Source organism: Cricetulus griseus, chromosome X (assembly GCF_003668045.3).
Source record: "Cricetulus griseus strain 17A/GY chromosome X, alternate assembly CriGri-PICRH-1.0, whole genome shotgun sequence".
NCBI classification, from domain to species: Eukaryota; Metazoa; Chordata; class Mammalia; order Rodentia; family Cricetidae; genus Cricetulus; species Cricetulus griseus.
Window position 1 is genome coordinate 18182332 of NC_048604.1, and position 17388 is coordinate 18199719.

Below are 17388 nucleotides of genomic sequence, written 5' to 3' on the forward strand. Positions count from 1 at the left end.
AAAGGCTGGTTGTAGCAAAGTTTCACTTCAAACTTGCACTGATTGATAAATTAGCCATTATTGTGGAATGCTTAACTTCTGCTAAAATGTAGTTTTAATCCAATATAGTATATAGTATACCACTTTTCACATTTACTTGTAGGCCCTATATTAGAAGTAGGTTAAATTTTCATCACCAAGATAGAAGAATATTCTTACAGCTACTACTAAAGCAATAAACTACAAAATAATTTCCTAGTATTGCTTTGAAAATATACCCCTAGACTATTAAAAGAAATTCCAACTCCATCCCAAGGCATTGTTTAACTTGGATTCTTCAGTCATCATCTGCAGTCAGCTTAATGGTTATTCCTCTTCTTACCTGACCCCACCAAATTAAACACCAGTGTTTCTCAACTCTTCAGCTAAGGGCATCCCCCCCCCCTACTTCTGTGCACACAGGATTAGTCAAAAACAATCTTGCCCAAATCAGCCTTGACAGCACTAACTCTTCCTCTTATTGACAGGGATCCTATGTTGACCACAAGCACTTCATTCTTAGACAGCTTTTGGACCTTTGCTGCTTTCTTGTCTCCTTCAGTTCGGACGCCCAGAAGACGTATAAGTAGGAAATAGGAAATTTCCAGTTCCGTGAATATTTCAGGTAAAGCTCCAACTTCACCAAGCACTTGTCCCACCATTCTGTCAGCTCTGCACAAAGTGGGGTCGATCTTTGTTCCAACTCCAATGATACCTCCTGGGGCTGTATACTGAAGATCATTATGTTCCACAAAAGTGATACAATTTTGGAAAAGATCGGTTTACACATGAGTTTTCCTTCTCTATCTTTGGAAACAATACCAGGTCTCACTTCTATCTCCTGGCCTACCTTTAACACTCCTTTTAGAATACTACCACCAGCTACACCTTCCTTAAGGTCATCAATTTCACAGCCAGGTTTGTTTACATCAAATGACCTGATAACAATGAGATGGGGTTCAAAAGTAAAGTCTTGTGGGCACTGGTATTTTCTTCATTATGTACTCACAGGCGACTTCAATATTGTATTTCAGCTGAGCAGAAATTGGAATAATCGGTGCTCCTTCTGCTACTGTTCCTTGTACAAATGTGAGAATCTGCTCATATTGTTCCTTAGCCTGACTTTCTTTTACCAGATCAATTTTAGTCTGTAAGATCAAAATATACTTGAGTTTCATGATTTCTATGGCAGCCAGGTGTTCAGAAGTCTGAGGTTGAGGGCGTGATTCATTGCCAGCTATCAACAGAAGAGCTGCACCCATCACTACTGCACTGTTCAGCATCATAGCCATCAAAATGTCATGTCCAGGACAGTCAACAAAGGAAACATGCCTGACTAATTTGAAGTTCCCTTTGGTCCCTGGAATGTCTGTAGGAAACTCATCTGGTGTACTACTTCCACAGGACCTGTAACATTCTGGTCTAGGACAACTTGGGTCATCAAGTTTATAAATCTTAGCATTAGCATATCCACGCTTGATGGTAATGTTTCTTTCCAGTTCATTTTTTAATCTGACGGTGTGAACTCCAGAAATAGCCTTTACCACAGTGGACTTCCTATGAGCTACATGACCAATTGTACCAATATTAATTGTAGCTTGTCTGCTGATAACTTCATGGGAATGTGGTGTCAACTTGGTGACGTTCAATGTGGCAAGATCCTGTCGGGAAAGATGTGGCTGCCCGAGAGTCACTCCAACCTCACCCCCAGCCATCTTGCTCAGAGACCCACTTTTTGTTTTTGTTTTTGTGTTTTTTGCTTTTTGAGACAGATTCTCTGTGGAGCCCCCCCTTTTATTTTATTTTATTTTTTTGCTATTTGAGAGTTTCTCTGTGTAACTCCCCATTTTTTGGCTCTTTGACACAGTTTCTCTGTGTAGTCCCCCATTTTGGCTTTTTGCGACAGTTTCTCTGTTTAGCTCCTCCTATTTTTTTTTTTTTCTTTTTTTGATATGGTTTCCTCTGTGTAGCCCCCTCCCTTTTTTTGGCTTTTTGAGACAGATTCCCTGTGGAGCCTCCCTAGGTTTTGCTTTTTGAGAGTTTCTCTGTGTAGCCCCCCCATTTTTGGCTTTTTGAGACATTTTCTCTGTGAAGCTCCCCAGTTTTTTGCTTTTTGAGATGGTTTCTCTGTGTAGCTCCCCATTTTTGGCCTTTTGAGATGGCTTCTTTGTGTAACCTTTTTTGTTTGTTTATTTTTTGCTTTTTGAGACATTTCTCTGTGTTGCACCCTCTCGCTGTTTTGGCTTTATGAGACAGTTTCTCTGTTTTTGCTTCTTGAGACAGTTTCTCTGTGTATCCCCCTTTTTTTCTTTGATTTTTTTTTTTTTTTGCTTTTTGAGACAGCTTCTCTGTGTTAAACCCCCCCCATTTTTTTTTTTTTTGGCTTTTGAGACAGTTGCTCTGTGTAGGTCCTCTTTTTTTTGTTTTGTTTTGTTTTTTAGACGGTTTCTTTTTGTAACCCCATTTTTTTTTTTTTTTTGGCTTTTTGAGACAGGTTCTCTCTGTGTAGCCTCTTATTTTGACTTTTTAAGATGGTTTCTCTTTGTAGCTCCCCCATTTTTTTCTTTTTGAGACAGTTTTTCTTTGTAGCTCCCCCCTTTTTTTTTTGCTTTTTAAGACGGTTTCTCTGTGTAGCCCCCCATTTTGCCTTTTTAGACAGTTTCTCTGTGTAACTCCCATTTTTTTGGTTTTTTGAAACAGCTTTTCTGGGTAACCCCCCTTTTTTTGGCTTTTTGAGACAGTTTCTCTGTTTTACTCCCCCCATTTTTTATTCACTTTTTGAGATGGTTTCACTGTGTAGCCCCCCCCTTGTGGCTTTTTGAGACAGGTTTTCTATGTAGTCCCCATCTTTTTTGCTTTTTGAGAGTTTCTCTTTCTAGCACCCCAATTTTTGGCTTTTTGTGACAGTTTCTATAGCCTCCACCCCACCTTTTAGCTTTTTGAGACAGTTTCTCTATTTTGTCCCCCCATTTTTATTCACTTTTGAGATGGTTTTTCTGTGTACCTGCCCCCCTTTTTTGTTTTTTTGACATGGATTCTCTATAGAGCCTCCCCCCCTTTTTCTTTTGCTTTTGGAGAGTTTCTCTCTGTAGACCCCCCCCCTGTGATTTTTTGTTTTTTGTTTTTTTTTTTTTGGCTTTTTGAGACAAAAAGCTTCCTGTGTAGCTTCCCCAGGTTTTTGCTTTTTGAGATGTTTTCTCTGTGCAACCTCCTTTTTTGGCTTTTTGAGACAGTTTTTCTGTGTAGCCTCCCCAGTTTGTTTCTTTTTCTTTTTTTTTTTTTTTGGTTTTGTGAATTTCTCTGTATAGCCCCCCATTTTTTTGGCTTTTTGAGACATTTTCTCTGTGAAGCTCCCCAGTTTTTTGCTTTTTGAGATGGTTTCTCTGTGTAGCCCCCCATTTTTGCCTTTTTGAGATGGCTTCTTTGTGTAACTTTTTTGTTTATTTTTTGCACCCTCTCACTGTTTTGGCTTTATGAGGCAGTTTCTCTGTTTTTGCTTCTTGAGGCAGTTTCTCTGTGTATCCCCCTTTTTCTTTTTTTCTTTGAATTTTTTTTCTTTTTGAGACAGTTTCTCTGTGTAATCCCCCATTTTTTTGACTTTTGAGACAGTTTCTCTGTGTAGGTCCTCTTTTTTTTTTTTTTTTTTTTTTTTTTTTTTTTTTTTTTTTTTTTTTTACTTTTTGAGATGGTTTCTCCATGTAGCGTTTTCTGCGTTTTGAGATGGTTTCTCTCTGTAGCCCCCCCCCCTCTTTCTTTGGCTTTTTAAGACAGTTTCTCTGTGTAGTCCCCCATTTTTTTGACTTTTTCATATGGTTTTTCTGTGTAGCTCCCCTTTTGGTTTTTAAAAACAGTTTCTCTATGTAGCCACTTTTTTTGACTTTTTGAGATGGTTTCTCTGTGTAGCATTTTTTGCTTTTTGAGAGGGTTTCTGTCTGTAGCCCCACCCCTTTTCTTGGCTTTTTGAGACAGTTTCTCTGTGTAACCCCCATTTTTTGCTTTTTTATTTTTTGCTTTTTAGATGGTTTCTCTTTGTAGCCCCCCTTTTCTTGGCTCTTTAAGACAGTTTTTCTGTGTAGCCCCCCATGTTTTGACTTTTTCATATGGTTTTTCTGTGTAGCCCTCCTTTTTGTTTTTTAAGACAGTTTTTCTATGTAGCCACTTTTTTTTTTTTTGACTTTTTGAGATGGTTTCTCTGTGTAGCATTTTTTGCCTTTTGAGAGGGTTTCTTTCTATAGCCCCCCCTTTTCTTGGCTTTTTGAGACAGTTTCTCTGTGTAATCCCCATTTTTTGCTTTTTGAAACAGTTTTTCTGTAGCCCTCCATTTTTTGGCTTTTTGAGACGGTTTCTCTTTGTAGCTCACCCATTTTTTAATTTTTTTAATTTTTATTTTTTTATTTTTTTTGCTTTTTGAGACGGTTTGTCTGTGTAGCCCCCTATTTTTGGCTTTTTGAGACACTTTTTCTGTTTTGCTCCCCCCATTTTTTATTCAGTTTTTGAGATGGTTCCTCTGTATTGCCGCTCCCCCCCCCTTTTTTGGCTTTTTGAGACACTTTTTCTGTGGAGCCTCCCCATTTTTTTTTGCTTTTTGGGTCTCTGTGTAGCCCCCCCCCAATTTTTGGCTTTTTGAGAATTTTCTCTGTGTAGCCTCCCCATTTTTTTTTTTTTTTGTTTTGTTTTTCTGTGTAGTCCCCATGCCTTTCGGCTTTTTGAGACAGTTTCTCTATGCAACCTTCCCATTTTTATTTTATTTTTGCTTTTTGATAGTTTCTCTGTGTAGCCCCCATTTTTTGGCTTTTTGAGACAGATTCTCTCTGGAGCTTCCCAATGTTTTTCTTTTTTTCTTTTTTTCTTTTTGCTTTTTGAGAGTTTCTCTGTGTAGCCCCCCATTTTTTTTGGATTTTTGAGACAGTTGCTCTGTGTAGCCTCCACCCCACCTTTTGGCTTTTTGAGAGTGTTTGTCTGTGTAGCTCCCCCATTTTCCTTTCTTTGTTTTTTTTTTTTTTTTTCTTTCTGAGTGTTTCTCTGTGTAGCCTCCCATTTTGGCTTTTTGAGACAGGTTCTCTGTCTTAATTTCCCCATTTTTTATTCATTTTTGGAGATAGTTTCTCTGTGTAGCCACCCCCTTATTTTTTGGCTTTTTGATACAGATTCACTATGAAGGTCCCCAGGTTTTTGCTTTTTGAGATGTTTCTCTGAGAAGCCCCCAGTTTTGGCTTTTTGAGACAGTTTCTCTGTGTAGCCTCTTTTTTTGACTTTTTGAGATGGTTTCTCCGTGTAGCATTTTCTGCTTTTTAAGATAGTTTCGCTCTGTAGCCCCCCCTTTTCTTGGCTTTTTGAGACAGTTTCTCTGTGTAACCCTCATTTTTGCTTTTTGAAAAAGATTTTCTGTGTAGCCCCCCATTTTTCTTGGCTTTTTGCAATGGTTTGTCTTTGTAGCTCCCCCCCTTTTTTTGCTTTTTGAGATGGTTTGTCTGTGTAGCCCCCCCATTTTTGGATCTTGATACAGTTTCTCTGTTTTGTTCCCCCCATTTTTTATTGACTTTTTGAGATGGTTGCTCTGGATAGATGCCCCCCTTTTTTTGGCTTTTTGAGACAGTTTCTCTATGCTGCCTTCCCCCCTTTTTTTTTTTTCTTTTTGATAGTTTCTCTGTGTAGCCCTCCATTTTTTGGTTTTTGAGACAGTTTCTTTGTGTAGCCTCCACCCCACCTTTTGGCTCTTTGAGACAGGTTCTCTGTCTTGCTCCCCCACTTTTTATTCGCTTTTTGAGATGGTTTCACTGTGCAGCTGCTCCCCTTTATTTGGCTTTTTGAGATAGATTCTCTGTCGAGCCTCCCTATTTTTTTGCTTTTTGAGTTTCTCTGTGTAGCCCCCCACCGCAATTTTTGGCTTTTTGAGACAGTTTCTCTATGCAGCCTTCCCATTTTTATTTATTTATTTATTTTTGCTTTTTGATAGTTTCTCTGTGTAGTCCCCCCATTTTTTGGCTTTTTGAGACAGTTTCTTTGTGTATCCTCCACCCCACCTTTTGGCTTTTTGAGAGATTTTCTCTGTTTTGCGGCCCCCATTTTTGAGACATTCTCTCTGGAGGCTCCCCGTTTTTTTTCTTTTTTTCTTTTTTTTTTGTGTTTTGAGAGTTTTTCTGTGTAGCCCCCCATGTTTTTGGATTTTTGAGACAGTTTCTCTGTGTAGCCTCCACCCATTTTTTGGCTTCTTGAGACAGTTTCTCTGTGTTGCCTCCACCCCACCTTTTTGGCTTTTTGAGAGAGTTTGTCTGTGTAGCTCCCCCATTTTTCTTTCTTTCTTTTTTTTGTTTTGTTTTGTTTTGTTTTTCTTTCTGAGTGTTTGTGTAGCCTCCCATTTTGGCTTTTTGAGACAGGTTCTCTGTCTTGCTTTCCCCATTTTTTATTCATTTTTGGAGATGGTTTCTCTGTGTAGCCGCCCCCCCACACACCTTTTTTTTTCTTTTTGAGATGTTTCTCTGAGCAGCCCCCAGTTTTGGCTTTTTGAGACAGTTTCTCTGTCTTGCGCCCCCCATTTTTGATTCACTTTTTGAGATGCTTTCTCTGTGTAGCTGCCCCCCCTTTTTTTGGCTTTTTGAGAAAGATTCTCTATGGAGCCTCCCCATTTTTTTCTTTTTTTTCCTTTTTGAGACAGTTTCTCTGTGCAGCCCCCCCCCCCTATTTTTTGGCTTTTGAGACAGTTTCTCTGTGTAGCCTCTTTTTTTTTTTTTTTTTTTACTTTTTGAGATGGTTTCTCTATGTAGCCCCCTCTTTCTTGTTTTTTTAAGACAGTTTCTCTGTGTAGCCCCCCATTTTTTTGTTTTTGAAACAGATTTTCTGTGTAGCCCATCTTTTGACTTTTTCATATGGTTTTTCTGTGTAGCCCCCTTTTTGGCTTTTTCAGACGGTGTCTCTGTGTAGCCTCTTTTTTTTTGACTTTTTGAGATGGTAGCGTTTTTTTGCTTTTTGAGAGGGTTTCTCTCTGTAGCCCCCCTTTTCTTGGCTTTTTGAGACACTTTCTCCTTGTAACCCCCATTTTTTTGCATTTTGAAACAGTTTTTCTGTGTAGCCCCCCATTTTTTGGCTTTTTTGAGACGGTTTCTCTGTGTAGTCCCTCCCACCTTTTGGCTTTTTGAGAACTTTTCTCTTTGTAGTTCCCCATTTTTTTTTTTTTTGCTTTTTTAGACAGTTTGTCTGTGTAGCCCCCCCCCTTTTTGGGTTTTTGAGACAGTTTCTATGTAACCTCCCCATTTTTTTGCTTTTATAGAGTTTCTCTGTGTAGCCCCCCCATTTTTGGCTTTTTGAGACAGTTTCTCTGTTTTGCTCCCCCCATTTTTTTATTCCCTTTTTGTGATGGTTTCTCTGTGTAGCCGCCCCCTCCTTTTTTTTTTTTGGCTTTTTGAGACATTTTCTCTGTGGAGCCTCCCCATTTTTTGGCTTTTTGAGACAGTTTTTCTGTGAAGCCTCCCCATTTTTTCTTTTTTTTCTTTTTGAGAGTTTCTCTGTGTAGCCCCCCATTTTTTTTTTGCCTTTTGAAACCGTTTCTCTGTGTAGCTCCCCCATTTTTTTTGCTTTCTGAGAGTTTCTCTGTGTAGCCCCCCATTTTTTTGCTTTCTGAGAGTTTCTCTGTGTAGCCCCCCATTTTGGCTTTTTGAGACAGTTTCTCTGTTTTGCCCTCTGCAATTTTATTCACTTTTTGAGATGGTTTTTCTGTGTACCTGCCCCCCTTTTTTGTTTTTTTGACACAGATTCTCTAGAGCCTCCCCCCTATTTTTGCTTTTTGAGACTTTCTCTCTATAGCCCCCCTTTTTTGGCTTTTTGAGACAGTTCCTCGGTGTAGCTTCCCCAGGTTTTTGCTTTTTGAGATGTTTTCTCTGTGCAGCCCCCATTTTTGGCTTTTTGAGACAGTTTCTCTGTGTAGCCTCCCCAGTTTGTTTCTTTTCTTTTCTTTTCTTTTTTGGTGAGTTTCTCTGTGTAGTCCCCCAGTTTTTGGCTTTTTGAGAAAGTTGCTCTGTGTAGCCTCCCCCAACTTTTGGGTTTATGAGACAGTTTCTCTGTGTAGCTCCCCCATTTTTTTGCTTTTTGAGATTGTTTCTCCGTGTAGTGTTCTTTTGCTTTTTGAGATGGTTTCTCTCAGTAGCCCCCCTTTTCTTGGCTTTTTGAGACAGTTTCTCTGTCTAGCCCCCCATTTTTGACTTTTTTATATGGTTTCTCTGTATAACCCCCCTACCTTTTTGATTTTTGAGATGCTTTCTCTTTGTAGCTCCCCCAATTTTTTCTTTTTGAGATGCTTTCTCATTGTAGCTCCCCCTCTTCTTTTGCTTTTTGAGATGGTTTCTCTTTGTAGCCCCCCATCTTTGGCTTTTTGAGACAGTTTCTCTGTGTATCCCCCATTTTTGGCTTTTTCATATGGTTTTTCTGTGTAGCTCCCCCCCCCCCCGTTTTTGCTTTTTAAGATGGTTTCTCTGTGTAGCTCCCCCTTATGGCTTTTTGAGATGGCTTCTTTTTGTAACCTTTTTTGTTTGTTTAGCTTTTGCTTTTTGAGACATTTCTCAGTGTAGCCCCCCTCGCTGTTTTTGCTTTATGAGAAGGTTTCTCTGTTTTTGCTTCTTGAGAAGGTTTCTCTGTGTAGTCCCTTTTTTTTTCTTTGATTTTTTTTTTTTTTTGCTTTTTGAGACAGTTTCTCTGTGTAGCCCCCCATTTTTTGGCTTTTGAGACAGTTTGTCTGTGTAGCTACTCTTTTTTTTTTTGGCTTTTTGAGACAGTTTCTCTGTGTAGTCCCCCTTTTTGGCCTTTTGAGACAGTTTCTGTGTAGCCTCTTTTTTTTGACTTTTTGAGATGGTGTTTCTGTGTAGCCCCCCATTTTTGTCTTTGAGACAGTTTCTCTGTATAGCCCTCTGTTTTTGTTTTTGTGAGATGGTTTCTCTGTGTAGCTGCCCCCTTTGGCTTTTTAGATGGTTTCTTTGTGTAACCTTTTTTGCTTTTTGAGACATTTTTCTGTGTAGACTTTTTTGTTTTGTTTTTGAGTCAGTTTCTCTGTGTAGCCTTTTTTTTTTGTTTGTTTTTGTTTTTTGCTTTTTGAGAAAGTTTCTCTGTGTAGCCCCCCCTTTTTAGTTTTTTTTTTTTTTGGCTTTTTGAGATGCTTTCTCTATGTAGCCTTTTCTTAAAGACAGATTTCTCTGTGTAGTCCTAAGCTGTCTTGGAACTAGCTCTGTAAGCTCTGTAGACCAGGCTGGCCTCGAACTCAGATCCACCTGCTTCTGCCTCCTGAAGCAGGGATTAAAGGCATGTGCCAGCACTTCCCAGCCACTAAAATGTTTTTTTTGTTTAATAGCTAAGAGACATTTGATAGAATAAAGCTTTAGGTTGAACTCCTAATGGCTAAAGTAGGAATGCCCAGAATCCTAGCGAAAGAAACAGAAGTTTAAGAGCATCCTCACCTACATGGTTAGTTCAAGGCCAGCCTGATCTACATGAGAGTCTGTCTCAAAAAATATTTATAAAATGTATGTAGGTAGTGCAGAGGTAGAGTGTTGTCTCGGGGTTAAGCGCTGCTGAGAGTTCTTCATGGATCCCAGGTTTGATCCCAGCACCCCAAATGTGGCCAAAAACTGGCTGTAATTCCCATTCCAAGGAATCTGATGTCCCCTTCTGGGCTCTGCAGGTACTGCATGAATGGGGTACACAGATCGGCTTAACTCCAGTCCCAAGGAATTGTTTGCCCCTTTCTGGCTTCTGTGGGTATTGAATGCATGGCATATATAGACCGGCAGGCAAAACACCCATACAAATAAAATAAAAGTAAAGATTTTTTAAAGATAATGTTGGCTTGTAAGGTAGTGTGCTTTGAGAGTCAGCTAAATTGGGCTGTGTTGTGAGGTTCTAGCCTTACAACCTAATTTTACTTATTTGGGTAGTTATTGGTTTTGGATCCTCTTATATATGGTTTTGTAGTTTGGTGGCATTTTCAACTTAAAAGTGAATAAATCCAGTGATACACTTGTATTGTGGTTACTAAGGAGGAGCATGTGCAGAGGCTGAAGCGACATATTTTATTATTGATTTGGAGTTGACTTACGTATTTTTTGTAGCTAAGTAACTGATGGACACTTGAAAATGTTTAAGTGTAAGTGTGTGTGTGTGTGTGTGTGTGTGTGTGTGTGTGTGTGTGTGTAAAAGCAAGTGTATCCCTTAGCATGTGTGTTAGAGGACAATTTGTGGGGGTAACTCCTCCTACGACTATGTAGGGGCCTCTTAGGATTAAACTCAGGTTGAAAGTTTTGGTGACAGGTGGCAATTCCTGCTGAGCCATTTTGTCAGCCTTTATTGCTGCCTTTGATTTTTAAATATTCTCCACCCTGATTGTTACTATGAAGTATAAAGGGTTTAGGAAAGGAGACATTAGCCTTACAAATCCTAACTTTTCAAGCAGAACACTAGACTTGAGTGAGAGCTGTAGTACTTGTGTTCAGGTAGCAGGCTTAAAGTTACTTTTACTCCATCCTTTAGACCCCTAGAATCCTATAGGTGATATTTTCCAGATTTCATCCTCAAAAGACAGTGTTAGAAGGTGTGAAGTTTGTTCCTTATTAGTTCTCTGAAAGTCTAATTTCAGTATTTACACAGTAATAGTATTACTTAATGATTAGAATAATATACGGAACTACCCTAAATCATATTAGCTTCTTTGTGATGTCTCCTTTTCTAATTTACTGTGCTGCTGACTGCTCCCACTAATATACTGTGAAATAATCTTGTATAATCTGGTGAACAGCTCAGTTTCCCATTTCAAAGGTTGCTATCCATAATCCTGTATGAGTTTTTTACCAGGTTCTTGATAAAATAAACTTGACATTCTCCTGCTAGAAATTAATGGTGATTGCCTACTAGGTAATGTTTAATTATTTCTTTTTGATGTGTGAAATATAAACTATGGTTCATGTTGAAGGGAGTGTCAAAAGTTTGAGTAGTAATTTTGATTTTGTAATCAGATATAGAATTGCTGCTTACCTTATATTCTCTCTTTCTCTGAATGATTGCCTCCTGCCTCCCCATCCATTTTCAGAAGTTCCTCTGGGAAAGAGCACCTGTATCCTAGCCAGGTAGTGCTGGATAATCCTATCTACTCACACGTAAATGTTCCTACAGGTTTGTACAGAACCTTCTTTAGCTTATGAGAAAAACGACTTTCATGGCTTGTTTACAGTTACATAAAGTGAAAGTGGAGTAGGAATCAGTTTTTAAGATGACTTAGAAAAATTCAGAGTATGTGTATGCTGTGAGATGCCATTCCCTTCCCTGTACCCATTCCCATTGCCATCACTAAAATAGATGTTAAGTCTTTCCCTGAGTCTCTAGAGATCCAAAATACCAACAGTGACGGTCACTTCTAGAGGGTTGCTGACTTATTCTATAATTTGACTCATTCGCTACAAACTATTCCTCCCCCAACTAAGATTTTTTTGTTTTTTGTGTATGTGCACATGTGTGGAAGTGCCTGTAGGTCAAGTAGTTGGATCCCCTGGAGCTGGAGTAAGAGGTGTTTGTAAGCCACCTGTTGTGAGTGCTGAGAACTGAATTCTGGTCCTCTGTAAGAAAAATATGTGCTCTTGACTGAGCCAGCTCTCTAATCCTACAATCTGTTCCTTTAATTAGGCAGAGGCATCCTTTTCCAGTTATTCCTTCCCTTCTTGTGTGCTGTAGGGCTGCCACTGAGACACATTAATATCATACTGTTCTCATTTCAAAAGAACATATTTTGAGCTTTAAATCAAATTTTTGATCTGTTTTGTTGTTTTGGAAAGCTAGGCGATAGTGGAAGAATTGCCTGGAGTGGACTGTAAAGAACAAACTGCATGGCTCAGAGTGTAGGAGTGCTGCTCAGGTATCTTTCTTGAGTATTACAATGCCATTTTGAAGAGAATATGAAAGCCACCTTTATTTCTGAGATGGGAGGGGCAGGGATATAGGACCTATGCAACAAATGGGTGATAGCAAACAAGGGAGCTTATTGTTTTATCATACACATAGTGTATATTTGCTATGTATATTTGGTATAGAGGTCCAGGAAGCACACACAAGCAATTTAACAAACAGGCCAGTTCTACAAACCTCAGTACTTTTATTGCTCTTGCAGATGTTGTTGATACTGTAAGGCATTCTGGGAGTCTAAAAGTCATTTAGCCTATTTTCACTCTAGTGTTTTTGAATACTCTGGCAACACAGCTGATTTCTAACATATGTTTCTACATTTTAATATCTTGTTAAAATTGTCAGTGGATTCAGGCATTGGAATCTGTGGGAAGGATTTGTGGTCTGAATGCTCAGGTACCCCCCAACCCCACGTCTCCCCCATCTCTGTCTTCCATTTCACGTAAAAGAAACATAGAGGGATGAATGTCAAGTGGATTTCACTGAATGCTGACTCTATATAATACATTTTCTTTCTTTTCACTATGTAGGCCAGAGTCTCTGTTTCATACAGCGGCAAAGTCTAGGGCTTAATTGGTAAGCATTCCTATTTGTTTTTTTACTCAACTTACTGTTTGAGGTTTTTTTTTTTATCTTCGTATTTGTTGTTCTTTTACTCAACTTACAGTTTTTTACTGTTTGAGGTTTTTTTTCCAGGTGTGTAGAGGTCCTGTGTTTGAACTTGATTTTTATTTTTTCTGCCAATTTTCTGTCTGGCTAGGTATTCAGTAACTTCATCACAATTATTTTAAAAATTTATTCATTTGATTTGTATGCATGTTCTCTCCCTCCCCTGCTCTCTCTCTCTCTCTCTCTCTCTCTCTCTCTCTCTCTCTCTCTCTCTCTCTCTCCCCTCTCTCTGTGTGTGTGTGTGTGTGTGTGTGTGTGTGTGTGTGCGCGCGCGTGTGTGTTCACATGTGCATAATGCCCAAGGAGAACAGAAGACATCATCTTGTTCCTTCATGAAGTGGTATTATGTTGGTGCTAACTTACTCATCCAGAATTAATAGCTGTGATCTTTTCTCTTTTTAAATGAAGTTTCTGTACTTACTGCACAATTATCCTGCTTCTCTTTATTGGGAGATTCTGGAGGAAAATCTCTTTTTTCCTTTTTTTATTAGAAAGAAAATTATTTTACATGTCAATCCAAGGTCCCTCTCCCTTCCCTTCTCCCCTGCCCCCTCCAACTAATGCCCTACCCATCCCATACCCTGTCTGCTCCCCAGGGAGGGTGAGGCCTTCCATAGGGGGGGTCTTCAAAGTCTGTCATATTCTTTGGGATAGGGCCTAGGCCAACCTCCTTGCGTCTAGGCTCAGGGAGTATCCCTCCACATGGGATGGGCTCCTAAAGTCCATTCCTATGGTAGGGATAAGTACTGATCCACTACAAGAGGCCCCATAGATTTCCAAGGTCTCCTCACTGACACCCACATTCAGGGGGTCTAGATCAGTCCCATGCTGGTCTCCCAGCTATCAGTCTGGGGACCAAGAGTTTTCCTTTGTTCAGGTCAACTGTTTCTGTGGGTTTCAAGTTATAAGTTCAAAGAGAAATCAGGCACTAGGGAAATGTCCAGAGATCTACAAAGGTGACACCAACTAACAATCTAAGCAACAGTGGAGAGGCTACCTTAGATGCCCTCTCCTGATAATGAGATTGATGACTAATTCATATGCCATCTTATAGCCTTCATCCAGCAGCTGGTGGAAGTAGAAGCAGACACCCACAGCTAAACCTTGAACTGAACTGGAATCCAGATGCAGAGAAGGAGGAATGATGAGCAAAGGGGTCCATACCAGGCTGGAGGAAAATCTTAGAGTAGCTTAGTGGGTAATTTTGTTAAGTATCAGCATTCAGAAATAGTCATAAGGTTGAATAATATGAAATGGGTTGTCTCTACTTGAGTGGATAGTCTCAGAATTTGGACAGCATAGAATGGTGAAACTTCGGGTAGATTGTGGCTTTTAGAAAGCAAATCAGTTCAAACCTTTCCTTGTCCCCTCAATAGTGATCTACTTTGTAAGTGGAATTTTAATGTGTTAAGCCATGGTGTGCTTTTACTCCCTGAAACTTTTACTTAGATGAAATGTGTTTTCATGCTGCTTGTTTATATGAGTACCAGGGAGTTTAGATTGCATGGGTAATTTTAGGTCAAGCTTATGGATAATGGCTCTTTTATGGAGGAGAAAGGGCTTTTTCATCATACTTCATGAAAAAGCACTATTTACACAAAAGTTAATAGGCCCAGTTCTTTCTGTTAAAAATAACTTTCAAATTATAATTGCAATATGTGCTTACAAGGGAAGTCTAGAGACTATTAAAAAGTAATATTTTAAAAAACAATTGGCTTTCTGCAGGAAAGGAAAAATCAGATATGTGGGATTTTTCCAGTTTCTCAGATGCAAGTACTCTCACACTGCAAAATTTCAGACAATTAATGATGACATAGCTGAATACAGATTTAAGAAAAGATACACTCTTTGTTTGCCTGAGTAAATTTTGGGCATCATTGAATATATTGTAAATCATTCACAGTCCAGATAGCTAGTCATGACAACTATGAACATTTTGGTGTTTTATCCATATTAGTTCTTCGAAGAGGATACACTTTTAAAATCTAAATTTATACTTTCTCATTCAAGTGTCTGACTTTATTTCTAAACTGTAATGTTCTATAGATATTTTGGGAAAGGTATAGTAACTCATTGAATTTAAAAGATTCTCTTCTATTTTTGTATTTGGTTAAAGCAAATCATCTAGAAAGCATTATATTGTGTGGAATAAAAAATTCTGTGGCTCATCCAGATGATTTGGAGGCATGATTTTGGTCACAGCATGTGTAGAAGCAGTAAAAACACAGTAATCTTCACAGGAACTTTGCCCCTTTATGAAGCATGATGCAGAGTCAGTGAAGGTCTTTACATGGGAATGTAAACATGTGAAAAGAAGTTTATTTTGCCTAGTTCATATTATATTCTTAGCATCTAAGTTTGACTATGGCAATTTACTGCTTCTTATGAGAGCAACAGGTCTACTCAAGGCTCTGAATGGAGCAAAAGCACTACTATTTGTTTCTTTGGAACATACAATTTAAAAAGTTGTTCCTAAGGCCTAGAAGTAGCCTATGAAGTTGGCACATTGTGGCTAAGTTTCCCAGGTTCCTGAGGTTGTACAAGTGAAACAGAAGACTAGACATAGCTGTAAGTAACTTATGAAAGCCTAAACAGTAGACTTAGGAGCTTTCATTTGAGTTTTGCTCTCATAGTTAGCTTGGAGGTCCTGTTAATGTAGTCATCAATATCTGGGAAGGGATGTCACTAGATAATGAAGGGCAAGAAATACCTGCTGAGACTGTCATGGAAAAAAATGGTGAGGGTTTATAATGCACAAAGAGGTGTATGTGGCCTGCTACTCAGAATGCTTTTTTCTTATCCAAATCTGGTCTCTTTCCAACAGATCTCACTTCACTGTTGACACCTGTGCTGAGTGTCTGTCTTTCTCAAGATTCTTAAAGAGGTAAGATTTTGTGAGAGCCACGGAGAAGCATTGTAATACACATAGTTTTGATTGACAGACCAAAATGATTATATGTAAATATTTTTATTAAAATCACATCTAAAAGTGTCTAGACTGTGAGAGGTACTTGTTTAATATAAGTGTATATACAGTAAAGCTGCATTTTTACTTAAAACCATGCAGGCCGTCAAACCATCGGGAAATCCCATCTCAGTGAAGTCCAAGTTCTCTGAGGATTCTGACCAAAATATTTGCTTAGATATGTGGTTAATATAAATGTAGGTCATTTGACTAAATCAATCTAATTCCTCAAACCTTTTAACTTAAGGATTTTGCCTATCTTATTTTTTCTGCCTGGAATTTTAGTTTCAGTAATCCCTAACACAGTTCTACCTATGCATTCTATATTCTCATTGGAGTGTGCTGTTTGTTCATTGTTATGTAAGTCTTACAATCATGAAATGTAAAAACTATAAGGTGTAAGGATAGGTAAGGATTAAGTTTGTAGGAAGACAAAGAAGATGAGAATTTAAATCATCCCAATAAGCTAGAGCATGCTTTATTTAATCAGAGAGGTGGCATCTCAAGTTCTGACCCCAGTGTGATCAGAGCACAGGACTCAGTCACTCAGTGACTTCAAGGTGGAAATTTTGTAGCTAAGAATCTGGAAGTGTGGAGAGATGGTTCATTGTGGGTAGAATGGGGATAGTAGTTGTTTTCCTTAAATAAGCTGTATTTGAAATTGCAGGGTCTGTTGTCTCTTAGCAGCTCTTGGGTATCTGGGGTTAGTGTCAGCAGCTTTTCTTCTGCAATCCCCAAATATCCGACTTCCTGGAATTTTGAGCAGTTTAGAACCTTGACATTTGGGGGGAAGATTCCTTTATAAGGTGCATCAGGGGCTCCACAGTAACTCCCCCATTTCATTAGTAGGTTAAAAACAAAACAATGAGGAAGAGCTGTTGTATATATGAACTCACTGACAGTGAGTGCACACACAAGACTTGCACAGGAGCATGCCAGCCAAAATCACATCATGGGTGGTGGAGATTGGTTCATGAAGTTCCACTCCTAGCTGAGAAGATACTGGCAATTTATACCTGCTGGGAGAAGATTATGTCCCCCCCCCCAAAGATGTGGCCCCTTGATGTGTGACACTACAGCTGGGAAGACTTGATCATGTATCTTCTCACTACAGATAGGGAATTGATGACAGATAAAAAGTACAGACAACACCAAAGTCCATATTGGTAAACCAGTGATATTTTATTGGGGTTACCAACAGGAGTATGGGTGAGGGGTTACTTACAAGAGTAGATATGACTCAAAGACAGCTACATCAAAGCCCATACCAGAATAGGTGAAGGAAAGAAAACATCACAGCTTGGATAAAGAAGTTTTAGAAAATCCTAAGAGATCACAACTTGTCTTGACTTTCTAAGAATAAGGTTTAAGAATTCACCAAGAGCTGGGTGGTGGTGGTGTCATATGTCTTTAATCTCAGCACTCAGGAGGCAGAGGCAGGTGGATCTCTTGTGAGTTTGAGGCCAGCCTAGTCTTCAAAGCTAGTTCTGGGATAGCCAGGGCTACACAAAGAAACACTGTCTGGAACCCTCCCCCAAATGTGGGTTGTCAGAGCAGACAAAGTTTTGACATACAGAGAAAGAAATGTGAGAATAATACAATTGCCACCTTAGACACTGTGTTGTTAATAATTAAGGCAAGGGCATAGTGAACCCACTGAACTAAACCACCCTGTGGACAAAGAAACTTCATTCAGGGAATCAAAGTGCTGGGCTGTCTCTTTTGGGGGTCGTGCAGAGAGAAGTGACCAGCAGGAAAAGCCTTGCCAGTTTTAGGAGGACAGGAAAGTAGAGAGCTGTGGAAGA

The 17388-nt window shown here is 39.2% G+C and overlaps 1 pseudogene; it reads right to left on the reverse strand.

Moving 5' to 3' along the window:
- Positions 1 to 204: 204 nt before the first annotated feature.
- LOC113830671 lies at positions 205 to 1738 on the reverse strand (annotated as a pseudogene).
- Between the last annotated feature and the right edge of the window lie 15650 nt (positions 1739 to 17388).